General features: G+C 50.1%; 1 long non-coding RNA gene across 1 annotated transcript; it reads right to left on the reverse strand.

The window, feature by feature from the left end:
- Positions 1-7,756: 7,756 nt before the first annotated feature.
- On the reverse strand, positions 7,757-8,368 carry LOC131497396 (uncharacterized). The gene is made up of 2 exons (XR_009254945.1): positions 8,241-8,368; positions 7,757-8,162 (listed from the first exon to the last, which is right to left on the reverse strand). It is a non-coding gene; the product is annotated as an uncharacterized LOC131497396 (long non-coding RNA).
- Between the last annotated feature and the right edge of the window lie 1,008 nt (positions 8,369-9,376).

The raw sequence follows: 9,376 nt of genomic DNA on the forward strand, positions 1-9,376 counted from the left end.
ATAGGAATTCACATCCCAAAGAGCCAAGAATGGCACAGGAAAGCGAAAACTAGAAGCAGAAGGGAAAGGGGGCAAGCATGGAACAGAAGGGTGCCAGTTGGGGATAGGTTGACTTTGGGTTGGGGAGCTGACATGAGGCATGAACAGAGAGGCTTTGGTGTGACCCGTGGGGGCAAGTGGAAGGTAGAAAGAGGTATTTAACAAGAGTTGCGGGTTATTAATGAACCACTTCTTCATTTCATATCAAGAAATCAGTAAGAGCTGTAATTGCATTTCAATTCTGCTGCCTGCGAGGCTGGGTTTTCTTTCGCAGGGACCAGACCAGACTATGTGGGGCTCCAGATTCTATTTGGGTTACACAGTTGAAGTGTCTAGCATAGTGCTTGGAACATAGGAGATGCTGGGTAAAATGTAGTTATTAAAAGATATAAAGCATTTCAAGGGTGGATGATGCATATCACAGCAACCAACTGCTTTACTTCCTAGTAATATTTCATTTAGGGAATGCTCTTGGCTCTGAGTAGGTTGTGTGTGGGGGGGCATGGAGAGATCCCTAAATATGGGGGATTTGTGTCCAAGACCCTGCCATGGGCATGACCAGTGCTAGAGGGGCAGTGACAGGGAACAGGTCTGTTGTCATTAATGTCTTGGCCAAAATTGAAAAGAATATGGGGAATATATATATATATATATATATATATATATACACACACACACACACACACACACACACACACACATTTCCTTTATATATATATATATATATATATATATATATATATATATATTCCCTATATATATATGTGTATGTATATACACACATATATACATAAAGTTTATTCATTTATTTATACATATGTATACTTTTTAAGTTTTTTCATTTTAAAGAGGAGGGGCAGAGAGGGAGGGAGGCAGAGGACCCAAAGCAGACTCCGTGCTATCAACAGAGAGTTGGATGCGGGGCTCGAACTCACGAACCATGAGATCATGACCGGAGCTGAAGTCAGATGTTTGACTGAGACACCCAGGCACCCCAAACAATACAGTTTTAAGCGAGAAAGGCACAGCCAAAATCAAGTTTGGGTCAGGCACAACAGACCTCAAACAGGAGTAGAGGTAAGTCTTTGTTACAAAGCCTTAGGGGAGTGGTTCTTGATCCTGGTTGCATATTAGAAGCACTTGGGGTGCTTTAAAATGTTAACCCCATCCCAGATCAGCTTAGGGTTAGAGTTTCTGAGACCGGACCTAGGTATCAGTATTTTTAAAATATCTCCTCTGGTAACCTGATGCTGTGAATCTCTGCACCAAGGTGTTGCAGACTCAACTCGGATCCCATCTGCTGACATCCCAGGGTTCTGATCTAGGTTTAGAAGAAGCGAGAGACACATGCAGGAATAGCAGGGGCTTTATGGCAGCAAGTTTCCTCTCTCGAGTGGATATTGTGATCACTGCTTCGGAAAGAACTTCCCAGTTACTGGCAAGATTCAACTCAGGGGAAAGCACCTGGCAACAATTGGATTAGGGGGCAGGACCTCGTTTGTGTGTCTAGGCCAGATGGTGCTAGATGCGAATCTAGAGCAGAAGTCTTCTAGAAGAGTGACAGGCTAGTCGCAAACCAGGTAGACATTTTCTGGAGAGGTTGAAGCCTAGTACTTATATAAGAGTGTAGGGCCCAGGACAATGATGATGGGCGTGAAGGTGGTGAGGATAGAGGTGGAAGGGTGAAGGTGGTGGGTGGAGATGAAGGTGATGGGGGTGAAGGTGGTGGGTGGGTGGAGGTGGTGGGTAGAGGTGGTAGGGTGATGGGGTGGAGGTGATAGGGGTGGACGTGATAGGGGTTGTGATGAGTGGAAGTGGAGGTGGTGGGGTGGAGACTATGAGGTGAAAGCGTTAGGGGTGGAGGTGATGGGGTGGAGGTGATAGGGTGGAGTTGATATGGTGGATGAAGGGGTGAAGTTGATGGAGTGGAGGCAATGGGGGTAAAGGTGGCGGGGTGGAGGTGATAGGGGGTAAAGATGATGAGGGGAGGAGATGGGGTGATACTGATTGCAATGATGGGGGTAATTATGGTAGTGGGATGATGAAACATGGTGGAATGTGATAGGAAGTGCTGGAGGTGGTGTTGATATCGGTGGAGTGTAGACAGTGATGGGTGGGAGTGATGGTGAAAACAGCATGATCACCATCTGGGTGATGGGCGTACTGAGCGGTAGTAATTTGGTGGTGACGGTGTTGGTAGTAGAGTGTTTGTACCTGTTTTTTTTTTGGTTTTTTTTTTTTCAACGTTTTTTATTTATTTTTGGGACAGAGAGAGACAGAGCATGAACGGGGGAGGGGCAGAGAGAGAGGGAGACACAGAATTGGAAACAGGCTCCAGGCTCCGAGCCATCAGCCCAGAGCCTGACGCGGGGCTCGAACTCACGGACCGCGAGATCGTGACCTGGCTGAAGTCGGACGCTTAACCGACTGCGCCACCCAGGCGCCCCTGTTTGTACCTGTTTTAATTTCTATTGCTATTAACTAATTACTGCATGCTTAGCAACTTAACATAATACCCACCTCAGTTGCTGTTGGTCATGAGTCTGGGGGAGGGGGTGGGTCCCATTATGGCCTCCGCTAAGTGTCTGGAAATGCTGAGGCCAAGGTGCCGGCAGGGTTGCATTTCTTACTGGGGGCTCTGGTGTCCATGCTCCTTCAGCTTGTTGGCCGAATTCAGTTCCTCAAGGTTGTAGGCCTGTGATCCCATTTCCTGTTGGCTGGCAGCCAGGACTGTTCTTTGCTCCTAGAGGCGTCAAGCACCCCTTCTCGTGATTTCCATGCCATCCCCTTGAGCACTGGTAGGTTTAGTTCCTCTCATGCTTCACCTCTCTCTGACTTTTCTGTTTGCTTTTCCAGTTGGAGAGAGTCCTCTGCTATTAAGTGCACATGGGATTAGATATGTGCTAATCGGATAGTCCAGGATACTCCTCCCCATTTTGAGGTCTACGGCCCTCATTACATCAGCAAGATCCTTTTTGCCATGTAACATATTATGGGTTCCAGGGATGTGGGCATGGGTGTCTTTGGGGGGAGTGTTCTGCAGCGATGATCGTGGTGGCGATGGTGGTGCAGGAGGCCCTCTGACATCTGAAGAAGATGTCCCTACCCCACTGCCAGATCAGGTTCTCATCGGCTCAGAGGCTGGGCATGATGGAGCTCCGGGTGGCACAGCACTGGAGGATGCGACTGGCTAGAGGACTGGGCTGCTGGGGACAGGGAAGCTGTGCAGAAAGGGATGAAGGAGGCGGCCATACTTGTGACCTTGGCCAATCCTCTTGTCCTTCACCTTGACGACCGAGTGTGTTTGTTACACATCTGTCCTCCTTTCCCCTAAACTATTGTATAAGCTCCTGAGGACAGAGTTGCTCTCAGTCTGTCCTTTGAGCTCTGAGCTTGCTCTTAGTAGAGAGAAGAGGATGGGGAAGTGGTAGTTGTTGAATGCTACTATGTGCCAGCCAGTTTTTTAAAATGTTTATTCATTTGAGAGAGAGAGAGAGAGAGAGAGAGAGATCGCTCACTGGTGGGGGAGGGGCGGGGGGCAGAGAATCTGAAGCGAGCTCTGCGCTGACAGCCGCAAGCCTGATATGGAGCTCGAGTTCATGAACGGTGAGATCATGACCTGAGCTGAAGTCAGATGCTTAACCAACTGAGCCACCCAGGCGCCCCGGTGCCAGCCATTTCTGTATTTATTTGCGAACTGAGGGGTGCATCGTGGTGCCTACTTTACAGAGGAGGAAACGGAGGTGCTGGTCGATTACGTTACTTGCTAAAGTGTACATGACTAGCAAGCTGCAAAACTAAGGGACAAAGCCAGCCTGTTTTGTTGTTCCACGGCAGGGCGCTGGCTTCCACTGTAGATGCTCAGTAGAGCCCAGTCACCAAGTGACTGATAGGGAAGGGGGGGGCCCAGAGTGCTCCCTGACCTCACGGCTTTTTCTGGTGCTGATCTGGGGCTCTGAGATTGCGTGAAAGGGGGGCGGTGGGCTACAAGAGAGCTCTGTTCCTCCGGAACCAGGCCTGGAAGCACCTTTATTTGTTTCGACCTGTTTCAGGTAGATTTCCTCCAGATTTAATACATGAAACAAACATCGTATTTGGCTGTGGGTACTGAGAGAGATGGGAGGGAGGCTTAATCAGTCACTGCTATTCCTGCAGAAGGTTCTGTGTGTGTAGGAGACCCTGCCTCTGGAAGCTGCCATCGCTACAGCTGCCACTCAGAGGACTGGGCGCCTCTCATCACCGGGGGGGCATGCCAAACAGCTGATTACTCCCGCAGCCTCTGGCATCCCTCCCCTGCCTGCAGGTCAAAGCCACCTCCCCTGTCTGATGCACTCCCCCTCCCCCTACCGTCGCCTCCAGAGAACGCACAGACCCTCGACAAGTCACAGCTAAAAGACATGTTAAAAGTGTCTTTTTTGGGTAGTGTTTTTAAATTTATTTAAAATTATTATATTTTAAGGCTAGAGCCTTTGTTAAAAATAGTCCATTGTGGAGATAGTTGTAGCTCAGTAAAGTTGTTAAAAAATAAACAGCTGCTGGGTGCCTGGGAGGTTCAGTCAGTTACACATTTGCCTCTTGGTTTCAGCTCAGGTCATGATCTCATGGTTGGCAGGATCGAGCCCTGCATCGGGCTCTGTGACGACAGTGTGGAGCCTGCTTGGGGTTCTCTCTCTTCCTCTCCCTCTGCTCCTCTCTCTCTCAAAATAAAATAAAGAAACTTAAAAAAGTAAAAATAAATAAAAATTAAAAGATGCCAACACAGGAGAGGCTGGAATCGAGCTGTTCTGATTGGAGCAAAGCAGTCCTGGATTGTCCACCCTCCCCCACTGCGGCTTCAGGTGCTGATTGGCCCTCATTCTATTACTGAGGAAGCTGAGACCCAGAGGTGGCAGGTGGGGTTCCAAAAGTCATACCGTCAGACAAAGATTGAGCCTGGACCAGGAGGCTTGTCTCCCGACTCCTGGTGTGTGGCTCTTTCCCTCGAGCCTCGTGACTTCCGTGATAGGTGGGGAGCACAGTGAGTGTTTGAACCTGGAGGAGCCTGGGGAGGAGAGGAGGCAAATGAGATGGCAATGTTAAGGACTCATGGACTTGGGGATTTCTCAAGGGATGCTCCACAGACTAAGCCCATGGCCCCTGAGCATGTGTAGGGTTCTGGGCAATCCCAGTGGGCAAGGGCAGGCAGTGATGAGTTCTGTAGAAGCTATGTCCCCATGACCTACCTCGCCCATCACAGAACCCAGCTCAGCCACACTCCTGAATGGGCACCCAGGACAGTGGCCCTCCTGGGGCAGGCTGATTTGGAGCGGATATACCTGAAGGTCCAGAATGTCAAGGCAGTTAGAATCAAGAGGCTGCCAGGGGACTGAAGGCATTCATTTGCTCATTTACTCATTCAATATATATTTATTAAGTGAGGTCTTCCCTGTCCGATGGCCCAGTGACTCCTGGATCCTGGAGGACGGCAAAATGCACTGATAAAAATAATGTCTTTGGGCATGCAAACTGCAATTACGCTGACATTAATGCAGTAGGTCAAATATATCAAATACACATTCCTTGCCAATTCTCCATGAGAGGTGAGGTCTTTTCCCCCATCTATTAGGTCTGGGCTGGCTTTGTGACCTGCTTCAGCCCAAACATGTTCTAGGAGTGACATGTTCTGGAGTCCAGGCCTCAAAGAGCCCTTGAATCTTCTCTCTGGCCCTCGTAGAACCTGGAGTCCATACCATGAAGAAGTCTGAGATGAGAGACCGTGAACACAGGGAGGTTCAGCCTTCAGCAGGCCCAGCTGAGCCCAGGTCCCAGGCAACCCTCAGCTGAATGCACCTGCCCGGGCTCGCCCGGGTTAGCACCGCCCAGCCCGCCCACAGACTTGTGGCAAATAGCAAACCATGGTGGTCTTAAGCTGCTGTGTTTTGAGGTGGTTTTTTAACACTGCAACACATGAGGTATATTTGAGATTTTCCTTTTATTCCTTTGTTTTAAAGGTTTATTCATGTTTGAGAGAGAGAGAGCTTGAACAGGGGAGGGGCAGAGAGAGAGGGGGAGAGAGGATCCAAGGTGGTCTCAGAGCTGTCAGCACAGAGCTTGATGTGGGGCTTGAACTCAGGAACTGTGAGATCATGACCCAAGCTGAAGTCAGAAGCATAACCCTCTGAGCCATCCAGGCGCCCCTCCTTTTATTCTAATTAACTAATATGTTCAACTACCTGATAAGCATCAGGTACATACAGACATGCCACACATATTCAAAACACTCAGGGAGATAGAAAACAAAAGCCACAGTTGTCTTCCACGCCTGGATCCCCTAACCATTTCTTCAGTGGTAGACACTGTCAGCAGTTTCTTCTGGATCCTTCCAGTAAAAGTAGATTATATGAACACTTGCATACCAATAGCGATGGCAATATCTATGACTATCTCCTTTTTATTTGCAGCAACTATATTTGCACTTGGGTGCATTTTTTTCCCTACTAATGATTTATATCAAACTCCTTTCCATCATCTGGGACCTATTTCATAGTGTCTCCCTGGGAAGATGGATGTGTGAAAGGCAGTGGTGTTTCCGGTTTTGAATGTACAAGCAAACACACCTCGGTCAACTTTTGCGTATGGAGATTGCTTACATATTCTGGATCAAAGGGTGCATTTCATTTAACATTTTGACAGATACATTTATTTTGGAGCTCCCGTCTGAAAGAGGTTTGGTGCCCATTCCTAACAATATCTCCCCCTGTGCGCTTACAAATGCGTGATCCCCTCTGAGCCCCCAGAACAGCATGTGAGTTGGTCATCTTTCCGGTTTTCACAAGGAGAAACTGAATCTTAGAGATTAGGTTGAGCGCCCGCCCAAGGTCACACAACTAGGAAAAGCTTTTGTTTCCTTTTAGCTTTTTATTTTTTTAAACTTAAAAGCATTAACCTTCCACAGGGATCTAAGAGGCTGGCAAAACCCCAATCGAAGACCTACGAAGAAAATCTCCTTACGGAAGGAGTGCAGAGTTATCACTGTCTGATCTGTGGACTCCTTTGTGGTCATGAAGGGATAGCTGCTGTCTCCAGAACTTGAGCTTCGGAAATTAGGAAGATGTGTTCATCGCAGGCGGGCGGGAGCGGCTCTGAGAGGCAGGCAGAGGATGCTTCATGGGGGAGCCCTCCCCGAGGCCCCCTGAAGCAGACTGAGCCATGCAGAGCTGGCCACATGGCACCCCTGATGGGTCGCACAGTGTTCCTTGGCCAGGACTCCAGCCTGAGGATCTAGGAGATGTTCCCTCTGAGAGATGCGTCTGTGAGCTCAGGCTTTGGCAGGGCAGCCTAGGACCCCTGCAGGGGACTGGACTGTGATGAAGGTCTAAACCGGAGCCTCTGCCCTGGCGTTTTAGGAGGGCACCTTTCTGTCACCTCTGTCCAGCCCCAGATTTAACCGGGTGGACAGCTGCGTTATTTCCAGGGGGATTCGGGTGGAAAGACATGGCAATAAGGACACTGGTAACAGCCAGTACCTACTCTGTGCCAAGGATTGTCCGTGGCATGCCCCCTTGAAGTTTTGCATCAAGCAGGAAGAGCTGTTATTATCCCATTTCAGAGATAAGGATGCTGAGGCTCAAAGGCCTTGTTTTCAGGATTGGGCCTCAAGGTGTGGACCAGATTGGCAGGGGGCGGGGGGGGGGGGGTGTCGTCAGCTCGGGCCGCTAACAAATACCAGAGACTGGAGTGGCTTAAACAACAAACATTGATTTCTCAAAGTCCCGGAGGGTGGGAAGTCCCAAGACCAAGGTGTCTGCAGATTCACTGTCTGGGGAGGACCCGCTTCCTGCCTTCTTGATGGCCACTTTCTTGCTGTGTCCTCACATGGCTAGAGAGAGAGGGTCTCTTCTTATAAGGGCACTGGTCCCATATGAAGGCTCTGCCTGCATTATCTGATTACTTCCTCTCGCTCCAAATACCATCACATATAAATTTAGGGGGGGGGACACATTCCGTCCATAGCAGGTTTTCTGGAACTCTGTGCTGGATGCCATTTAACCCCTGCCCCTTGAGCCACATTTCGTGCTTGGAGCACAGCAGGACTGAACCAGCAACTGGGTGCTTTTAGGCTGAGACAGGAAGCCAGATGAAGCCTGCAAAACGAAGCCCATATTTATAAGGCATCCTTCTTTGCTGTACCCACTGCCCTGCATTCTGCTCAGGGAAGTTACCTAGCATATCCAGGGGCTCCGGCTCTGAGCAGTGGAGGCTAAAATTGAATCCAAAGTCCAGAAACTTTCTGCCTGATGAGGTAGGCAAAATGGCATCATGGGAATTACTTTCACGATTCCATCAAGCTGCTGTAGGGTGCCAGGAATGAACCAAGACCAGCTCTAGGGGAGGAGAAAGAGAAAGACAAAATACCTTTATGAAGTTGACTCCCCTCTCTGGGGCGGTGGCTGTGCCAAGGTCTTGTAGCTGGAGGGACCGACGTTTCCTCTGCTTTGAACCTGCCTGGGGTCTCTCTGGCAGTAATGTATTCAGTACCTCTTATCCGTCAGGGCCAGGCACTGGCAGGGTGCCTGGGTGACAGGGTAGAGGCAGAAAGAGCCCCTCTCACCTGGAGGTTTTCTGATACATGGGGGTGAGCCACAGGCTCAGGTGTTCCCTGCCTGGAGAGTGCGTGGGGGCTGGAATGGGACGAGGAAGCCAGGGCAGGGAGGTGTGGAGGCATCATCTCTGCTCCAGTGGCTCTGGTACGGGCAGAGCAACACATACAGCCCTGGGGCCAGAGGCCTCTTCAAATCCTGAGTCTACCACTTTATCCGTATGACCTTGCAAGCCACTTGCCCTCTGGGAGCCCTGGGTTCCTCTTCTCCCATAAAGATGTCCATTTATGCCGTGATGGGCACAGAAGAGGCCCTTGGTGGCTTCTCTTCCCAGCCTCCCAGTCTCGGGAGTGCCTTCTTCTTGTCTCAGAACAGCTTTCGATTCATGGATACACCCCATTGTGCATCTACGTGCCGGCACCATGCGAGGCACTGAGGATGTAGTAATGATTCAAACAGGCACAGCTTCTCCTCTCTGGGGTCTTACTGACATTGAACTGTAAATACAAGCGTGGTGATTTATCAAGGGGTTTGTTAGGAACTGGAGGGGCAGATGTGTGTCCAGGAGCTGCCCCAGGAAGGGAGCCTGGGCCTGGCATGGGTCCTTGGGGAGCACCTTGAGGGGGTGGGCCTGGGAGGCAGAACATCCCACTGCACAGTCTGTGCTGTGGATGGAGCCCACAGGCCAGCTGTCTCCCACCCTCCCCACCCCCCACCCCCCACCCCCCACCCCCCAGGGACAGCCTCTCCTCTTAGCT

Source organism: Neofelis nebulosa, chromosome 16, assembly GCF_028018385.1.
Source record: "Neofelis nebulosa isolate mNeoNeb1 chromosome 16, mNeoNeb1.pri, whole genome shotgun sequence".
NCBI classification, from domain to species: domain Eukaryota; kingdom Metazoa; phylum Chordata; class Mammalia; order Carnivora; family Felidae; genus Neofelis; species Neofelis nebulosa.